The sequence below is a fragment of the Loxodonta africana genome, chromosome 1 (genome assembly GCF_030014295.1).
Source record: "Loxodonta africana isolate mLoxAfr1 chromosome 1, mLoxAfr1.hap2, whole genome shotgun sequence".
NCBI classification, from domain to species: domain Eukaryota; kingdom Metazoa; phylum Chordata; class Mammalia; order Proboscidea; family Elephantidae; genus Loxodonta; species Loxodonta africana.
Genome location: NC_087342.1, coordinates 57,365,399 through 57,386,326, shown reverse-complemented (window position 1 = coordinate 57,386,326; position 20,928 = coordinate 57,365,399). Strand labels below are relative to the sequence as shown.

General features: G+C 43.1%; 1 pseudogene; it reads left to right on the top strand.

The window, feature by feature from the left end:
- Nucleotides 1-6,957: 6,957 nt before the first annotated feature.
- LOC100669878 (large ribosomal subunit protein uL1-like) lies at nt 6,958-17,569 on the top strand (annotated as a pseudogene).
- The last annotated feature ends 3,359 nt before the right edge of the window (nt 17,570-20,928 follow it).

The following is a 20,928-nucleotide window of genomic DNA, read 5'->3' as shown; positions in this document are numbered from 1 at the left end:
AAGAAGAACTTAATTAAAAGAAAAAAAAAAAAAAGAGGCTCTCAGTGGGTCAGGAATAAACTAAGAACAAAGTGTGGTAATTCCATTGAGGTTAATTTCCAATGTAAGGTAAACGCCAGGATTGTACACAGTATCAGGAAGCAGCAATCTCAGGCCAGGGTGTCAACCCAGTCACCCATACCATTGAGAAAATCATTTGATCTCTCTGGGCCTCAATTTCCTCATTTGCCCAGTAGACTCCAGAGTCATGGGCGTGTTGTCAGGGGTGGGCAAGATGATTTGCTGTGTGGTACAGGAAGAACTCCATATGGAACCCTGGTGGCACAGTGGTTAAGAGCTTTGGCTGCTAACCAAAAAGTCAGCAGTTCAAGCTGATTCCTACTCATGGTGACCCCATGTGTGTCAGAGTAGAATTGTGCTCCGTAGGGTTTGCATGGCTGATTTTTCAGAAGGAGATCACCAGGCCTTTCTTCTGAGGTGCCTCTGGGTGGACTTGAACCTCTAACCTTTCAGTGAGCAGCTAGCTGAGTGTGAATCACTTGCACCACCCAGGGACTCATAGATTCTATGAATTTGATGAGAATTCTCAGCTGTTTTCCTTGGATCCCACCAGTAGTGCTGAGTATATCAGCTGTCCAAGGTTGTGCCCATTTGTTTTGGCCACAGATGTGTGGGCTCAGAAACCACAAGATGAAATCAATGGACCACTTAAGAGTTGTGTCTTCCTCTATCAAGTGCAGTGCTGCTCTGTGCTTACAAATAATTATAATCTCTTGGAGCCGTGGTGGTGCAGTGGTTAAGAGCTCAGCTGCTAACCAAAAGGTCAGCAGTTCGAATCCACCAGCCACTCCTTGGAAACCCTATGGAGCAGTTCTACTCTGTCCTATAGGGTGACTGTGAGTCAGAATCAACTTGATGGCAACAGGTTTTGGTACATTTTCCTCACACTAACTAAAAACTAAAAACCAAACCTGCTGCCATCCAGCCGACTCCGACTCATAGTGGCCTTACGCTATAAAAAACCCAAAAAATAGAGTTCACAAATCAATTTCAAAAATAACTTTATGTGTGTATCCCTGAGAGAGTGAAGACAGCTATTATTTTCCTCTTTTACATAGGAGGAGAGAAAGTTGGAAAGGCCCGATGACTTCCCCATGGTCACCCAGCTAGTAATGCTGCAGGGCTGCCACAAAACCCCGTTCTCCTGATAAGGATTTCAGGGCTCTTTGTACTTGTAACCAAGCGCAAACATGTTCCCTGCATCCAGAGCGAGTTAGGTGACAGTGTGTGCGTTGGGTAGTGTAAATGCAATCCAGCTACTTAAAACACAACGCAGTGCTGGGGGCCCACTGTTGGCGGATCAATAGCACCATTCTTATGTAGACAAGACCTCCCATTATTCAGGGAGGCCTGGCAGGGAGAAAAAGCAGATGCATGGCTCCTCATGCCACCAGCTGTCATGGCTTGCTCCGCTGCCGTTCCTGACAAGTGCTGTCGTGACAGTCTTTCTACACAGTTGCAGGAAGCAGCTTGATATGAATGGGAGCAAAAAACCTTGTTTACAGAGGTATGAGGGAACAAAGAGCACATATGTACTTAAAAAATGTAATTTTAAGAAGGCCTTTGGTCTTGCCAGGTGTGTTCGGCACAAGAGGACATCAGGGACAACCACACCCTTGAACTGGCCTCACTGTGTCTTGCCCGTACTGGAATCTGACACTTCGGGAAAGAAGCCATTCCCAATTGCCATTGCTCTTCTTCGTTCAGCTAGGTTGGTGTTGGGTGCCCGTGGTAACCACCTGCAGAAACGTTGTATCCTCTTTCTCCTGAAACGACTTCCCTGTGGCTAAGACATGTAACGCTGTTTTGCTGACCATGCTGGTACTTATAGGGTTATAATATAATTTAAGTGTTTACATATCAGTTTCTTCCTCTCGATTGCAAGTCCCATAAAGAAAAAGATCCTGCCTTGCTTATTTCTATACGCTCAGTACTTCCACAATGAGCCCTGGTTGCGCAATGGTTCAGACCTCGACTGCTAACCGAAAGGTCAGCAGTTCAAACCCTCCAGCAGCTCCACAGGATAAAAGACCTGGCGATCTGCTCCAGTAAAGATTACAGCCTAGGAAACTGTATGTGGCAGTTCTACTGTCACCTGGGGTCACTAGGAGTTGTAGTTGACTTGATGGCACACAACACACACACAGCACTTCTACAGAGTCTAACCCATAGAGGTTACCCGAGTGAATGAATTGTAACTTGCTTGTTGGTTCTTCCTCTGGGAACCCTCTCTTTTTACCTTGCGTTAACCTTAAAGTGGAACTCCGGACTTCCTAAAATTCACCATCAAGGATTACTTTAATTAATACTTACTACAATGCATTAATAAGGAATCCCTGGGTGACACAAATGCTTAAAGCTAGTAGCACTCAACTGCTAGCCCAGAAGTCCAAACCCACCCAGAGGTGCCTCAGAAGACAGGCCTGGCAATCAGCTTCTGAAAGGTCACAGCCTTGACAATCCCATGGAACACAATTCTACTCTGCACACGTGGGGTCACCGTGGATTGGAATCAACTCAATGGCAATGGGTTTTTGGTACTGATTTATGATACACGGCACCAACAAAGGATTAGCATTAGACAACGTAAACAATGCCTACAAATATATATAATTGAAAATTGGATGGACCAAGGATTGCATAGGCGATTTCCCAAAGATGGAAACCCAAATAGTCCATGAAAATAGCCCAAATAGTCCACGAAATGCTTCCTAGTCATCATGGAAAAGCAAGTTCAGAACAGTGAGATACTATCTGGCCCTCGTCAGATTAGCACCGATTTATAAAATCTGACCATCCCATTTGTTGGCAATGCTGCAGAGAGCCATGATTTCTCTCACGTTATTGGTATGAGTGTAAATCTCTACGACCACTTTGAAGAGCAATTTGGCAACATCAGGTAAAGTTGGAATTAAGCAAACTCAGCAGAGTTTCCCCTCCTAAGACATATCCTAGCAGTCTTTCTTAACCATTTTTGCAGGGAATGAAGCCCTATTGCCTTGAGGGATTGTGTGAAATGAATTAACTTCTCATTTATGCCTCTAGAATGGTGCCAGTTGCAAACCATTCATGGCAAATTTAGACAACAGTCACTCTAATCATCTTCTATGTCCTGTGGTTCAGAGGAGGTACCCTGGTGGAGAAAGGCTTCACACTTGCACACATGCCCAAGAAGACATCTAGAAGAATATCATTATAGCATTATGGTTTGTAATAGCAAAAAAAGACAAAATATTGGAAGAGAAAAAGAAATGAGTGGTGGGATATTCATGCAGCAAACTGCTATACAGCAGTGGGGAAAAAAAAAAAATAAGTGACCAAAATCACGTGTATCAGCAAGGTTAAATATATATACATACGATTGAATTGCAGGGGAATATATACAGTAAGATTCTATGTACCTGAAATTTTAAAATAAGCAATTTATGATTATATATTATTTACGCAAACTTATATACATAGTAAAAATATATATAAAAAAAACACAGGAGAATGATAAAGCCACAGTCAGAAGAATCGTTACCCCACAAGTAAAGGAAGAAAATGGGGGTAGTAGAAGTTCACATCAGTAATGTTTTATTTCTTTAAAAAAACTGAAACAAATAGGAAGCAAATGCTAAGAACTGAAACAGCTGGGTAGTGCATACCATGTCTTCTTTACATCATTTCCTCTTTTTTCTGTATTTTAAAATAGATCCTTTAGAGAATGTGCCATGTTAAAAGAAAAAAAAAAATAAAAAGGTAAAAGGCACACCCACCTCCTCTCCCCTGGCCACCATCCAGTCCCACTAAGGCAGTCAGGGGGAATAACTGCTCTTAGGGGAGACAGAGAAAGTTTTTCTGGAGGACGTTATTTTAGATGGAATTTGATCATTTCACTCCTCAGTTCAAAAACGTATGCTGGTTCTTCAGCAGTGCTTGACAATGTATAAATTCCTCAGGCTGGCGTTCAAAGCCCTCCACAAAGTGGTTCCAGACTGTTTTGGAGACTGCTCTTCGATCTCTTGCCTTCAAACACTCCACATTCCATTCAGATGAGAGTGTTGCCATTTTTTTTCTGATCTAATCCATGCTTTTCTACTTCTTGCTCTTGCTGATCACATTTTCGCTGCCTGAGAACTCCTTCCCTCATTCTTGCAATTTGACATTATGTATCAAAAACCTGAACAACAAGCCTACCCTTTGACTTAGCAATTCTACAAGAAAAATAACCCAGAGCATTCACCAAGATTTAGTGTAAGGATGTTTATTTAACATTGTTCCTAATGGCAAAATATAGAAAACAACCTTAATGTCCAATGAAGGTTTAAATAAATCCATTCCACATGGGACCCAGCACATAAAAGCACAGGCTTTGGAGCCACAAGGTGGAGTGTCTAGGTTAAGCGCCACATTCCAGCAGTGCCCTCAGCCTTTCTGTGCATCTGTTTTCTAATCTATCAAATGAGGGTAAACTGGTACCTACTTCATAGAGTTGCCAGTCCAAAAATAAAAACCCAAACTCATTGTCATCAAGTCAATTCTGACTCATAGCGACCCTATCAGACACAGTAGAACTCTCCCATAGGTTTCCAAGGCTGCAATCTTTATGGAAGCCAACAGTCACATCTTTCACCTGAGGAGTGGCTAGTGGATTTGAACCCGTGACCTTTCTGTTAGCGGTCAAACGCTTAACCACTGTGCCACCAGGGCTCCTTACAGAATTGTTAAGGGAATTAAATGTGTTAATATTAGTTAAAGTACTTAGAATAATATCTAGCATGCTGTAAATTAGTTTATAAATGGTTCATTCTGGGCATATCTCATCTGCAAACACTTGAAGTAAGGGAATGTCACTGTCTTCTTTGGTGTTCCCGTGAACTTGGCACAAGTAAGGGCTTAAGACTTGTGCTGAATGCAAGAATCAATAATATTCTAGCTGAATACTTTCTAATCTTGCGTTCTAAAGATGTGAACTAGAACTTGAATGATTTGTAGGGGTTCACAGAGAAGAACCCAATGGTTGGAAAGTGAGTCTGAAAAGGAAAGTGTAAAGGAGATAGATTTTGATTAAAAAAACCAAGGCACTCTAGAGTAAGTATGGAATACTGAAACACAAGAAAGAGTATGGGTTCTGGAGTCATGACGATCCATGTAAACTCTAACTCTGCCATTTTCTAGCTGGATGGCCTATTTCCCTAACCTCCAGTCTAGGTTTCCCCTTTGTCGAAGATAGATAATAATACCCACCTCTTTATGTTGTTGTAAAGTTTACCAAAAAGAGTAATTATGCAACAGGCACTGGTCTATACTGTTCTCGTATTATCTCATTAATCCTACAACAAGCCCATGGGAGACTGTTGTGGGTTATATTGTGTGAAAGATACGTTGAAGTCCTAACCCTACATACCTGTGAATGTGACCTTATTTGAAATAAGGTCTTTGCACACATAATTAGATAAGCTGAGATGCAGTCTTGCTGGATTAGGGTGGGCCCTACTCCAATGACTGGTGTCCCTATAAGAATGGAAGACACAAACACACAGAGAGAAGACCATGTGACAATGGTGGCAGAGATTGGAATGATGTGCCTACAAGCTAAGGAATGCCAGGCAACCACCAGAAGCTAGGAAGAGGCAAGGAACGATCCTCTCCTAGAGCCTTCAGAAGAATGTGGCCCTGCCAACATTTTGTTTTTGGACTTCTAGCCTCCAGGACTGTGAGACAGTAAATGTCTGTTGTTTTAAGCCAACCCAGATTGTGGTGCTTTGTCACATCGGTCTCCTAGGAAACTAAGACAGGTACCATTATTTTTCCCATTTTACAGATGTAAAAACTGAGGCACAGATTGGGTAAGTAATCTTACCAGTGAGCTAGCTAGGACTTGAATCCAAAACCAACTCTAGAGTCTGTGCTCTTAACTATTAGGCAACATTCAGGTGGGTTCTGGGTAGCTTCATTGTTTTCCTGGGGAAGACAAATGTTTTTATTTCCAACTTTTGAATTTTTATATACTTCACCCACCACCGTCCCCAAGAGGCATTGTACTGTGGTTGAAGAGCGATTTTGCCATGGGGTTGTCTGAAGTCCTGTCCTCGTTAGCCCAGTGGAGTCTATGTTCAAATCATGTAATTTGCATGAGCTTCACACAGCAAGGTCCTCAAGCCCAGCTGTGTCACGACAGGCTGGCAACCGAGGTGCCACTCACTGCTCTTCCTCCTATTGTGGGTGATGCCAAAATACATATTCGGGCAACAGAAGAGAGAAGCCTAATTCCTAAGGCTGACTGCTTCTCCTAGTGATTGTGCCTCCGTCCCCAGAAGAAGCAAGCTGCTATACACAGAACATTTTATAGCCACTGTTAGAGGATCCTGCTGACTGGGAGAGAGAGCAGGGCATGAATAAATGAAATCTGAATATCCCCAAACTCCATTTCACCTAAAAGCTTTACCTTCCAGAATTTTCCATTAAAATGATTTTTCCAATTGCAACCATTAGAAAGATTTTCAGACTCGAGCATCATCTTCATTTATCCCATTCTCGTCCTCTCAATATTCAGAGAAATGCCTGCGAAAAGAGAAAAGAAGACCATCCAACGCTAAACATTCAGCCTTGGAGTAACCTATGCTCTGCTTAATTAGTCATGCGTTATAGGACACAAAGGCTTAACTGGCAGCGAACATCTACCTCCCAGGTTCTTTTTACCTTGTCATCTGTGGCTTTACCAATAGCCTCTCCAACCTGATTCCCCAGGGAACGTAGCAATACAATCTTTGCTGGAGCTCTGACTTTTGGTTTTCGAATCAAGGCAAAGAGAAATCTATTCATCGACCTCTGTGGGCTCCAGGCTGCAGCAGGTTGTTGTTCAGGTGCATAAAAGCTTCTACCCTGGGGGAATACTCTTCTGTCCCAGCAACCATGATCCTGGCTCAGGGGTGTAAGCTGAGCCTGTGCACACCTGTACACCTGACAGATGAGTCAAGCTCTGAAAAGCCTCCGTTGACAAGCTTATCAGAGAGCAGACACCTGCAGATGGCCCACGCCTTTTTTCGCGAGGGCCCTAACAGCAATCTTGACCCAACAGGTTTGTGCACACGGTCAAAGAGTGATTACTTGGGGAGTCACAAAGGGATCGGATTATGTAGAGCCCAAACCCCATGCTTGGCAGGAAATACAACTGTCCATTCATAACCTGGACTCTGTTTGATGGAATTTATTTCACACCCCTTGCTAGCTTTATTCCAAATAAAATCCTGTTTTTGTCTTGGTGAGATAAGGGTGAAGGAAAAGCAATTTAGATCTACGAAGACTGCTGTGTCCCTGGCTGAGATATTGGTGGTTCAGTAGTAGAAGTCTTGCCGTCTGTGCAGGTGATCCGGTTCGGTTCCCGGCCAAAGCACCGCAAGCACAGCCGTACCCATCTTAGTGGAGTTTCGCGTGTTGTTATGAGACTCAACAGGTTTCAGCGGAGTTTCCAGACTAAAGCTGACTAGGAAGAAAGGCCTGGTGATCTGCTTCCAAAAATCAGCCAGTGAAAACCGTAAAGGTCAGTGACCTGACCCTCAACTCATCACGGGACTGACAGCATTTTATTTTGTCGTGCATGGGGTCACCATGAGTTGGGGCTGACTCAATGGCAGCTAACAACAGCACCTTGTGCTTGGCACAGGACTGGTAGCTTTACATGTAACATCCGATTTAATCCCCCACCTCCCAGAAGTGCTGTTATCCTGATTTTACAGGCAAGAAATCTGAGCTTAGAGAGGTTAAGTCACTTTCCAGGATTACTCATTAATTAGTGGTGAGGCAGAATTTGTAAAGCTTCTCCCAGGGATTTATGTCTACTAACAGCTGTTCCTAAGGAAATTGACCCCAGAAACCCTAGGCCCAGTTTTGGGACAATTAATTCTGTTTTGGGTCCTCATTAGCAGAGCTCATTTTGCTATGCGTTGGCTCCATGGAAGGTCAATTCTATAAGGGTGGCTTTGTTACTGGAACTCCAGGCAGATGGCGCAGAACAGCCTGGGATGATCCAGAATCAAAGCTGTCAAGAGTTGCCTTGCAAGCTCTGCGCTAGCCTGAGCTAGAGGCAAGTGGTCCCAATTCATCAATTTAGAGCCACCAGTTCACAGTTTTAAACAGTGCTTCTCAGTTAAATGTAGAACTACCATATGACCCAGCAAAAGCACTCCTAGGTATATACCCAAGAGACTTGGAAGCAGGTCCTCAAACAGATAACGTGTACACCAAAGTTCATTGCAGCATTATTCACACTAGCCAAAACGCGGAAACAGTCCAGGTGTCCATCAACAGACGAATGGATAAACAAAATGTGGTGTATCCATACAATGGAATATTATTCAGCTATAAAGTTCCAGTACATGCTATCACATGGACGAATCTTGAAAATATTATACTGACTGAAGTGTCAGACACAAAAGGACAAATATTGTATGATCCCACTAATCTGAAATAGCCAGAATAGGCAAATGCACAGAGAACAAAGTTTTATTAGTGATTACCAGGGGTGGGGAGCAGGAAGAAATGGGGGTGGGTGTTACTGCTTAAGGGGTACTGAGTTTCTGTTAAGGGTGATTAAAACCTGTGGAAATGGATAGTGATGATGATAGCACAACGTTGTGAACATAATTGATGTCACAGAATGTAATTCACGTCACTGAATTGTACATTTAAAAATGGTTGAAATGGCAAGTGTTTTTTAATATGTATTTCTTCACAATAAAATTTAAAATTAACAAACAAAAAAACAGTTCTCAATTGAGAGCAATTTTGTCTTTCAGTGGCCATTCGGTCACAAATAGGAGGGGGATGCTACTGGCATCTAGTGGATAAAGGCCAGGGATGTTGCTAAATATCCAACAATGCAAAGGACACTCTAGCTACCCCCAACAAAGAATTGTTGTTGTTGTTAGGTGTCTTTGAGCCAACTCCTTCCTCTTGCTCTCCTCAACCCCCTCACGCTTAGCCTTGGACGGATTGCTTTGACCACTTTATTGCTTTTTAGGAGGCATTGTTTCACAGAAACAAAGCGTGCACACCACACAAGTAGCAAACAAAGCAGACAGGAGGGGAACAACGCTCAAACACCTAGTGCTGGAGAGAGACTGAGAGTCTGTGAAACGGCGGGAGGCTACAGCAGGGTATGCCAACTCACCACTTCGTTCACGTGGATTCAGTGTAGTGATCAGTATGTGGCAAATTCAAGTTTTGGTTTTTGAAAAAAAATTTTTCATATATTTCCAATCTTCAATTGGTTGAATCGGTGGATATGGAACCCACAGATACAGAGGGCTGATTGTATAACTCCTTATGAATCAATAAATTCACCAATTTTTTTCTTAAATAAAGGAGGCAAGGTATGACTAGAAATAGGTGGTGTAAACTGATCTCTGAACAAATGTTTATTGAATCTGAACTCTAAGACTTTGGAAGGGGTGGAGGGCTCCCAAGGCAATTTCGTCAGCCAAAGAGCAGGAGTCAGACCTGGCTTTTGAGTTGCAGCACAAAACTATTCTCAGAGCTGCCACTCCTATAAAGAGTAATCATTCTTACTTTCAAGGCTGGTGTGAGAATTAATTAAAATAATGAATGTAAAGTGCCTAGCACAGCAGGTGGCATAATAGACACTTAAATGGTACCTCTTATTAGGAAGAGATTGAGACAGGTTGGCCTCAGAGGATTGCCTGGGATATGGCCTATTTGTTAATAGAGTCACCTGCATGCTGTTTGGCAGGTTTTGCTCACCTTTCTCCTGGTCACCACATACTCAGGTCCTTGCGTGATTGGTACCACAGGTCAGGATGACACCTCCAGGGCCTCCTGGGAGTTCTCAGTTGAGGACTGGAAAAATATCTAGGTTACCTGAGGTAGTGTATGAGAGAATGCCGGCCATGACCCTGTTGTCCTAATACCTGCCTAGGAGATGGTATGTAAATCTCAGTACCACCCTGACTTGCTAGCTGAGTAAGTCAGTTATGCTTCTAAAAAGGCCTGGGGATCTACATCCAAAAAATCAGCCATTAAAAGTCCTCTGGAGCACAGTTCTACTCTGACACACATGGAGATCAACTCAAAAGCAACTGGTTATTATTATCCTTAAAATGGATAATATTAGCTACTTCACTGTATTATGGGGGGGTGAGCTGATGACAACAACGGCAACGATGATGATGACAATAATCAGTATGAAAGTACCTGACTACAGTGGGAACTTGAAAAAGAGTTTTTTGTTTTTTTGAAGGAATAGCTAAGTTCCATTGCTGGTGATGTTCTGCCTAGATGGTTCTACTTCCCCTGCCTAAAGAATTCTCCCATTACTCATGGACTTGATTCCTCCACCCAGATAGGCTAGCCATCTCTCTCTCTCTCTGTCTCTCCCTCCCCCGTCTCTTCCTCTCTCTGTGAATTCTCATTCCCACATCACTCCTTTGTTAGTAGTGATCTACTCGGAATATCCTTCCTTCTCTTTCCATCCAAACCCTCTCCTTTCGAAGCACAATTCTGGTCTCATCTCTCCTGGTCACCTTCTGTCCCTAAGAGCTTCAGTCTCTATCCCCTGATACCAGAGAAGGACTGCTGAGCCAAATGTAATCTCCATGCCTTATGTGGCTACCATGGGGGGCCACGATGAAGAAGGTATGGACTGCCTGCTTTGTTTAGAATGTTCTGTATCTAGAGATCTCTGTAACAGAGCAAAGTTCTTCTATCATCTACCATGTCCTTTACATACTCTTTGCCCAAATTTCCATGAATAAGTTTTCTTGCTATAAAACATTATTTAACAGAATTAAGTGTACCTAGATAGCTCTTTCCTCCCATGAGCTTCAGGGGTTATGTGATATTTGTATCTCCAGGATTTAACAAAAAATTAGAAATAGAGTAGGCACTTGACAAATGATGAGTGTGTAAACCAATACCCGAGTTTTGTGGTAATAATCTTCCCTCCCCTTTATGCCACCAACTTCCCCATCTCGTGAAGGTCTTCTAAGACGGTTGAAGACGTTGAACAGCAGGCATTCAGACTTCCTTGTGGCCTTCCTGAGAATCACACACCCATCTCTGACATCTATACTTTGCTTAGCAGTTGCTGGCCAACTTCAGAAACCTGATCACAGCCCACACTTGCTATTTTCACAGGGGGTGGAGAACTGCACCTTATTCCTTTTCTCTTCTCTTGAATATTCCCTGCTCTGTTCCTTTTCCACTGGGTACAGAGAGGTGTGCAGCCTTCTACAGGTGCATTTTTTTCACCACCCAATTGTCCAGATTACAAGCCCCACAATGCCTCTGACCCTCCAAGATTTGGTATAGTTGTCTTATATATACATAGATACATGTATGTATTTTTTTTTCATTTTATCCATTTTTAAGTGTAAAATTCAGTGATGTTAATTACATTTACCATGTTGTGCAATAATCACCACTATCCATTTCCAGAACTTTTCACCCCAAACAGAAACTCAATACCTCTTAAGCAATAATTCTACATTCCTCCTCCCCACCACCCCACAGCCCCTGGAAACCACCAATCTACTTTTGCCTCTATAATTCATTCTGTTGAGTCTATTCCAACTCATAGCCACCCTATAGGACAGAGCAGAACTGCCCCATAAGGCTTCCATGGAGCAGCTGGCGGATTTGAACTGCCGATATTTTGGTTATCAGCCAAGCTCTTAACCACTGTGCCACCAGAGCTCCTTTGCCTCTATTCATTCGCCTATTTTAGATATTTCATATAAGCGGGATGACACACAACATTTGTCCTTTTGTGTCTAACTGATTTCATGAGCATGTTTTCAAGGATCATTCCTGTCACAGCATGTTTCAGAACTTCACTTCTGTTTATGACTGAATAATACCCCGTTGTAGGTGTGTACCACACTGTATTTATCCATTCATCTGCTGATGGACACTTGGGTTGTTTCCACCTTTTGGCTATTGTGAATAATGCTTCAATAAACACTGTACTAAGTATCTGTTGAGTCTATGATTTCAAGTCTTTTGGGTGTACACCCAGGAGTGGAATTGCTGGGTCATATATTTAACTTTTTGAGGAACCGCCACACTGTTTTCCATTACACATATGTCTTGGTCCTTCATCATATACAATTTAGAACTTCCTATCCAATTTAGAAGTCCCTGGGCAGCGCAAACAGTTAACATACTAAGCTGCTATCGGAAAGTTTGGTGATTTGAGTCCACCTAGAGTCTCCTTGGAAAAAAGCCTGGAGACCTACTTCCGAAAAATCAGCTAGGGAGCACAGCTCCACTCTGACACACATGGGGTCGCCGTAAGTCACGGTTGACTCAAACAATTTAGAATTAATTAATCCAGCTTAGAATTCAATGTGGAAATGTTATTTGCCTGGTTTTGTTTATTTGTTGTTTGTTTTGTTTTGCTTTTTAAGCCTATTCTTCTTGATTGGGTATAAATTCTTACAAGGGAAGGCATGTGTTTGCACATCCTGCCATGTCCACAGAGCAGAGGACAGACCTAGGCAAATAACAGATGCTCAGTAAAGGGCTGTTGAATTGCATGGCATCAGACAAGCCCCTTCCTTTCTAATTTGTCTTTCTCCAAGCCAACTCTATGCCCTCCTGACGACTAAGGCCAGGAAGTAGCAAAGTATTCCAAGAGCTAAGGCCAGGAAGTAGCAAAGTATCCCAAAAGCAAATTTTTAAAGAGGGGGGAAAAAAATGCAGATGAATTGAAAGGTAGAAGAGGGCAGCAGGCATAGGATGAATACCCCAAGGCTGACATCCACCCCACCTGCCCCTCAGCTCCCAAAGAAAAGAAACTAAAGCCATCAGATCCACTTCAATTGCTCTCCTGACCTGAAATGACTCCCTCTCCCAGGCCTGTAAGGAAATTCAATTAAAGGGTCCATCTGCAAGGCAGCAGCTGAAGAGCAATGACTGTGGGAAGGCCCATATTTTCATAAGAAAGAGCCCTTACCCTCCTCAGCTGGCCCCTCCTCTCTGCACCCTCCCCCCATTCTTAGTAGGCTGTCCCTTACCTCTAAACCGCAGTTCCCTCCAATTAGGCTGGTCCAGAAAAGCAGCTTTCATCCGTGCCTTTCAAATACAAGAACGTTAAGGACTAGGTTCATCCCTCAGACACAGGACTTGCTGGGAGAGAGCGAAGAAACCCACAAAAAGAGCCCACAGAGGTTGTGACTCCTGACCCAATTAATCCCAATGCCTCAACTGCTTCACGCCACCGCCCTGTGGGTGAGTTCCATAGGCTACATCAAGCCGAAAGACAAGATGCGATTAAAAAAAGTCACTACCAGGCCACCTTCTTGGGCTTCTGTTAGACAGAGAAAGGCAGGAGGAAAGACCAAAAAAGAGTGACTCCCAAAGGGAGTCTTACCCTCCTGAGCCTTTTCCAGGCCAGGCTGCCTCCCCATATTTGTGTTTGGGAAGAAGGGCACAGGCCTGATGCTGTAGGAACAGTGCAGCCTGGTCGCTTTGGCCAAGGGGCAGGTAAGAAACCTGCCATCCCTTGGTCAGGTATTGTTTTGCCAGGATGTGCTGAGGCTATTTTAAACATGAAGGATGGTTCTGGGGCAGAGTGCCTCTTCCTTCTCCTCATATTCCCTTTGAAATAAGCCACACTCATTAAAGCAAGATGGAAACACACTCCACACAAAGGCCCCTCCATCTTACATCTCCTCAGTGCCCTATTGTCACCTCAGTGGAGTTCTTGTCTCACTTGGAGACGTCCATGGCCTCTTCCCCTCTTCCTTCTCCTCCCTAATGGTTAGCTTTAATTAGAAAACATAAGAAAGAAGGAAGCTCTCTGCCTTCCTTGGTTGCCTCAAGTGAGAGGAAGTGGAATAGTTTTGGCATGCGAGAGAGGAGAGAGCTGACCTTCTAATATAGGCCAATATAAGCCAAGGTGCTTGAAGTCTTAATGTGTGGTATTGGCTGGGGGAATGGTATGCCTTTCTTGGTAGTTTTGAATAAAATAGGACCTTTCGTTGGCCAATGTAATTGTTTTACCTCAGGATTCCTAGGATTCTGAGGATAAATCAGTGTCACAAAAGCCTAGAACCTTCTAAGGAAAAGGCCTGCACTACTTGGTGTAGTGTGTTCCTCTTTACTAACTATAAAAATTGACTATCAGACACTACTTATGACTACAATGTAAATTGGATAGGGGAACTTCTATTACATGAACACAGTTTAATCAAAACAGAGTCCAGAAAATCTATTTCTTACACTCAAAGTGGTTTATACACCTCAAGCTCGTATACAAATTTAGCTGCCTCACCACCTTCCCTTCATATCCATATTGCCCCCACCAACCTCACAAGACCCCTCGCCTTTCTTCATATGTGGGCTTTCTCTGAGCCTTTGTACATATTTCTTCTTGAAATGTCCTTTGTTTTCTTCAAACTGAAGAGTATCACTAAAGGTAAAGAAAGGACAAATTAATTTTACAAACAATTTTTGACTCTTCTACTGGGAAAAGAGTGCTTGTACAAGTTAAAACTGTGGGATATTGCTACCTCATATCCCTTCCCCTCTCACATTTCTCTCTTCCCTGTTCCCAGTCACAGTGGTGGTGCCACCAGACAAAGGTAAAGCTGCGTCACTGTGATATAGATATACAAATATAGTACTGGATGTCCTTAGTCACTGTCCTCTGGGCATAGCTATTCTCAGGAGTCTGAGAAAAGCTCTTCTGCTTCCAACTTCTATTAAGAGCCCAAACCACACAAGCCTTCAATAAAATTAAGCATGCTTGTCCGGTTGTCTGCTATACTTTCAATTAGATATTGGACCAGACAGACTTAAACCTTGTCATTCTTCTGCAAGTGTCAATGTCATACTATTCCAGGAAATGCCTGCCCAAGCTTCTACATGTGATTCTTCTCTCTTTGGGGAAGGGGGCCTTCATAACCCAGAGCTTCAGTATCTCCTCCTTCCACACCCTGGGGCCACAGGTTCCGCAGAGCTTGACACTTTCAGGAAACTACAGGATAGCATTGTTGCCCTTCTCTTTTGGTCTCCCAGCTCTGCACCATCCCCACGATCAGTTGATCAGATCATTGTGACCCATAGAGTTCAGAAGTAGAACATAAGGACTTTCTTCCTAGTCTGTCTTAGCCTAGAAGCGCCACTGAAACGTGCTCAGCATCATAGCAACATGCAAGTGTCCACTGACAGACAGGTGGTGGCTACCTACGAGGTGCATTGACTGAGAATCAAGCCCAGGTTTCCCACATGGAAGATGGGAATTCTACCACTAAATCACCGCTGCCTCTTCTACAGGATAGTTGTTGTTGTTAGTGACCGTCAAGTTGATTCCGACTCATGGCGACCCCACGTCTTACAGAGTAGAACTGCTCCATAGGATTTTCTTGGCTGTAATCTTAACAGAAGCAGATTGCTAGGACTTTTCTTCCATGGTATCTCTGGGTGGGTTTGAACCACCAACCTTTAGGTTAGCAGTCAAGCACAGACCATTCGTGCCATAGTTGAATGGCTATTAGGCTCTATTTCAGATTGCCTGGGTTCAAAGCTGGTTCTATCCTTTTTAATTGCATAACCATATTCATTTACTGGAAACCCTGATGATATAGTGGTTAAGGGTTTGGCTGCTAACAAAAAGGTCAGCAGCTCAAATCTACCAGGCACTCCTTGGAAACCCTATTGGGCAGTTCAATAGGGTCGCTATGAGTAGGAACCAACTCAATGGCAATGGATTTGGATTTTTTTTTTTAATTCATTTACTTAACCTGCCTGGACCTCAAATAATGAAAAACCACTTCATGTAAGGACTTAGAAATAGGGCTTAGAGCCAAGCACCTAAAAATAGGGCTTAGAGCCGAGCACGTGCACTGTGCGTGCTTGTTGTCCTTGTGGTTATACTCCCAGGGCACAGATGACATTAAGGCTTTTTGGCTTTCAACAAATCATAATTTGGAATGTTTGGAGAGAGCTTTCAGAAAGAAGCAGCATTCAAGGCTCTGGTATGTCATGCTTTATTCTTTTGTGTATAAACAAGGCAAGTCAGAAAACTCTTTTCTGAAGCGAGAGCAGGCAGCTCTCTCCTGCTCTGGTCTTAGGACATGTCCTTGTAGAGCAGGGGTCCTAGCTGTGTTCACCTGGGATTTAGGCTGGTTATTTCCTGAATTAAGGAGCCCTGGTGGTGCAATGGTTAAGTGCTTGGCTGCTAATGGAAAGGTTGGAGATTTGAACCCACCCAGCATCTCTGCGAGAGAAAGGCCTGGAGGTCTGCTTCTGTAAAAATGACAGCTTGGAAAACCCTATGGAGCAGCTCTACTCTGTCACATGGGGTTGCTATGAACAAAATCAACTTAACGGCACCCAACAACAACAACATTTGCTGAATTGCTCAGCTGGAGATCCTTTGGGGATTCATTTGCACAACTGATAGGCTGAGTGGCTTTTGATGAGGGTGGGCAGGACAGGAAGCGGAGGGAGGAGTTTTTTGTGTGGTTCTGTGAATCGTGTGGGACAAGGATGAAGGCGGGCTCTTTTCCACTTACTGGGGAGTAAGGAATCTGGAAATTGTTGCTGGTTCAGTGATAAAATTCTTGCCTTCCATGTGAAATACTGAGGTTCAGTTCCCGGCCAATGTACCTCATGTGCAGTTACCACCCATCTGTCAGTAGAGGCCTGAGTGTTGCTATGATGCTGAATAGGTTTCAGCAGAGCTTCCAGACTAGGACAGACTAGGAAGAAAGTCCTGGAGATCTCCTTCTGAAAATCAGCTTATGAAAACTCTATGGATCCCAATAGTGTGATCCCCAACCGATCATGGGGATGGCACAGGACTGGGCAGCATTTCGTTTTGTTGTATACTAGGTTGCCAAGAGTCAAGGGCCGACTCAATGGCAGCTATCAACAATGAACCATGATCATCAAAGTCTTGGGACCCCCTCTAGGAGGTGGCATAGGAGGTGCTATGAGGGAACAAGTGCAAATGCTGGAAGTTTGTGGAAACAGTGGAGCTGCAGTTCAGCTTGAAGAACTTTGGGCATCATCAGGCTCAAGTGCACCCCTTACCCCAGGTTCTCTGGGTGTGTCCATGGGGATCAGAAGCACTGTGATGAATCCATGATGATATCCCCTACATAGACATCGAGGCACTGAAGGAACTCAGCAAGAATAAGAAGCTAGTCAAGAAGCTGGCCAAGAAATATAATGCTTGTTTTGCTTCTGAGTCCTGATGAAACAGATTCTGTAAATCCTGGGTCCAGGCCTGAATAAGGCTGGCATATTTCCTTCCCTGCTGACCCACAATGAGAACATGGCAACCAAAATCGATAAGGTAAAGTCCATGATCAAGTTCCTGATAAAGAAGGTGCTGGGTTTGGCCATGGTTGCTGGACATGTGAAGATGACAGACAATTAACTCATGTATAACACCCACATGGCTGTTGACTTCCTGGTATGGCTGCTCAAAAGGAATTGGCAGGATGTCTGGGATTTATAAATCAAAAGCACCATGGGCAAGTTCCAGTGCCTGTACTAAGACACAGCCCAGTAGTATCATCCTATATATATATACCTATCTACCTGTCTATATAGATATAGACATAGACAGAAATAGAGATAAAGATGATGAGGCAAACCATGGCATCTGTACCACACTGCTACCCTGGGATTAGTTTGGGGGACTTGATGAGGAGATGGAATAGAGGCTGAAGGTGCTATTTTCATGGAAGCCTTTGTGCTTTGGGTCCTGAAATAGCCAGAAGTTGGAAAGAAACCATTCTCACCACTTCTGTATAACCCCAATATTGTTCTGGCTGCTCAAAGATTACCAGCTGTGGAGGCTGAAACCTTGACAAGGCCATCAGTCATCTGATTAGGTCATCTAATGAAGATGAGCGTGCCCCCCCTTTATGAGGCAGAGTCATGCAGATCTTTGGAAGGACCAGAGCAGACAGGCTGGTCCTTGAGTGGACTCCAGGAAGATGTGATATAATATTCCCCAGAGGGAATATTGGGTAATAACCCTGTAAGCTCTGGAATTCCTACTTAGGCAGGTCAGAGTTTTCAGTTAGCAAAATTTAACACGACATGTTTTGAACCTAGAAACTCTGAAAGCCTAGGGACATTTAAGTTACACGTATTTCTGTTGAATAATTTTCTCCTTCCCTAACCCCCACTTTAGAGATAGGTCCAGGATAGAGCCCTTGTTATGACTGAGACTCAAGAATAAGAAAAAAGAAGGCATAATGCACTAGTTGCTTACTTCATCACCTTAAGAATGAGTTTCCCAAATGCTTCTTTGTCTACTGTAATTGTGACTCTGACTTTCAGTGTCTATTATTTTTCCATTCTTTGCTAACCTGTCTTCCTACCCGTCCACTCCCAATAATACGAAGGAAGTATCAAAGGTAAGGAGGAGAATCCCTCATTGTCATTTAAGACCAAGATTTCACCTGATTGGAGTGAGACCTGGAAGTCCTATTCATTTATTTCCAGCATTCCTGGTTATCCATAAAATGGCTTTCTACCATCCATCTGAACAGAAGATTTCAAAGGGCGGCTCAAGAAGACAAAGTAAAGTTTTATGACAGCATGTGCCAAGACCTGGAGATAGAAAACCAAAAGGGAAAAACATCCTCAGCATTTCTCAAGCTGAAAGAACTGAAGAAAAAATTCAAGCCTGAAGTTACAATACTGAAGAATTCTATGGGGAAAATATTTAACGATGCAGGAAGCATCAAGAGAAGACGGAAGGCATACACAGAGTCACTATACCAGAAAGAATTGGTTGATGTTCAACCACTTCAGGAGATAACATATGACCAGGAACTGATGGTACTGAAGGAAGAAGTCCAAGCTGTACTGAAGGCATTGGCGAAAAACAAGGCTTCAAGAATTGATGGAGTCCCAGTTGAGATGTTTCGACAAATGGATGCAGCACTGGAAGTGCTCGCTCGTCTATGCCAAGAAATTTGGAAGACAGCTATCTGGCCAACCAACTGGAAAAGATCCATATTCATGCCTGTTCCCAAGAAAAGTGATCCAATCGAATGTGGAAATTATTGAACAATATCATTAATATCCCACACAAGTAAAATTTTGCTGAAGATCATTCAAAAGCAGCTGCAGCAGTATATTGACAGGGAACTGCCAGAAATCCAAGCTAGATTTAGAAGAGGAGGTGGAACCAGGGATATCACTGCTAATGTCAGATGGATCCTGGCTGAAAGCAGAGAATACGAGAAAGATGTTTACCTGAGTTTTATTGACTATGCTAAGGCATTCGACTGTGTGGATCATAACAAATTATGAATAATGCATTGTAGTGAATGGGAATCCCAGAACACTTAATTGTGCTCATGGGGAATCTGTACATGGATCAAGGGGCAGTCGTTCAAACAGAACTAGGGGATACTTCATAGTTAAAATCAGGAAAGGTGTGTGTCAGGGTTGTATCCTTTCACCATACCTATTCAATCTGTACGCTGAGAAAATAATTTGAGAAGCTGGACTATATGAAGAAGAATGTGGCATCAGGATTGGAGAAAGGCTCGTTAAAAACCTGCATCATGCAGATGACACAACCTTGCTTGCTGAAAGTGAAGAGGACTTGGAGAACTTACTGAAGAAGATCAAAGACCACAGCCTTCAGTAACGATTACACTTCAACATAAAACAAAAATCCTAACAACTGGACCAATAAGCAACATCATGATAAACAGAGAAAAGATTGAGGTTGTTAAGTATTTCATTTTACTTGGATCCACAATGAATACCCATGGAAGCAGCGGTCAAGAAATCAAAAGACACGTAATGAGCACCTGCTGGATGCCAGGAACTGTGCTAAGGTGGGTTCTTTAATAAGCATTTTTTTTTTTTTTTTTAGCTTCTCCTTCATTGCATTCTGTCCAGGAGAGACAATACATGCAACATGACAGAAAGTAGAAAATAAGTAAATGGAGCCTAGAAGAAAAAAATGAGTATGTGAAACAAGATATATGGATTACCTGTGATAAGTTCATGGGCCACTGAGTGAGAGTTAGCTATGTTTTGTTTTGTTTTAAGTTGGTGTACAATTTACCTATAGTGAAAGGTGTGTTTTCAGAAACAACACACCCATGTAACCCATCCCCTGATCCAGAGGCAAAACATTTCCATCACCTCCAGAAGTATCCCCTGTCCCTTTTCAATCAACATCCATCTTGCGTTTATTTTTAGATTTCTAAAATATCTTTGCATTTCAATCAATAAATATTCTGAGCACTTAAATCAGTGCCCCTGGTGGCGCAGTCATTAAGAGCTCAGCTGCTAATCAAAAGGCCACCAGCCCCTCCTTGGAAACACTGCGGGGCTGTCCTACTCTCTCCTACAGGGTCGCTATGAGTCAGAATCCACTCAGTGGCAACGGGTTTGGTTTGGTTTTTAAAGGTTGTGTGCTTCCGTTTGTTTTTGTTTAGAGAACTTGAACAGTACCTCCTTTGGACATTCTAAATGATAGATTCACTAACCGCTATTAGGTATTTCTTCTTAGGGAGTAAATTCACGAAATTGATGTACTGGGGACTCAGGAGGAAACCACCTTTCTCCTTTTGGGAGAAAAGTTAAGAATAGTTCCTCAGCTGGCTTTGATAACTCTACAAACTCCTAAAGAAACAGACAAATGTGGTTCCTGCAGAATTCCATGTCTTTGGCCTGTGAAAAAGGTGAAAAGTTAGCAGGCAGGAGCCAATTCTTCGTGGGTATCTCACATTTCTGTACCTTTTACAAACAGAGGCACTGACAGATTTTGTTCCAGGCTATCTTTATCTTTTCAAGAATATTGGTACAGTGAACAGCCTTAGAAGATCTAGTGTCTTGCTCCAAAGCAAAGGGCAGATTTGCTAGTACAATGTCTCC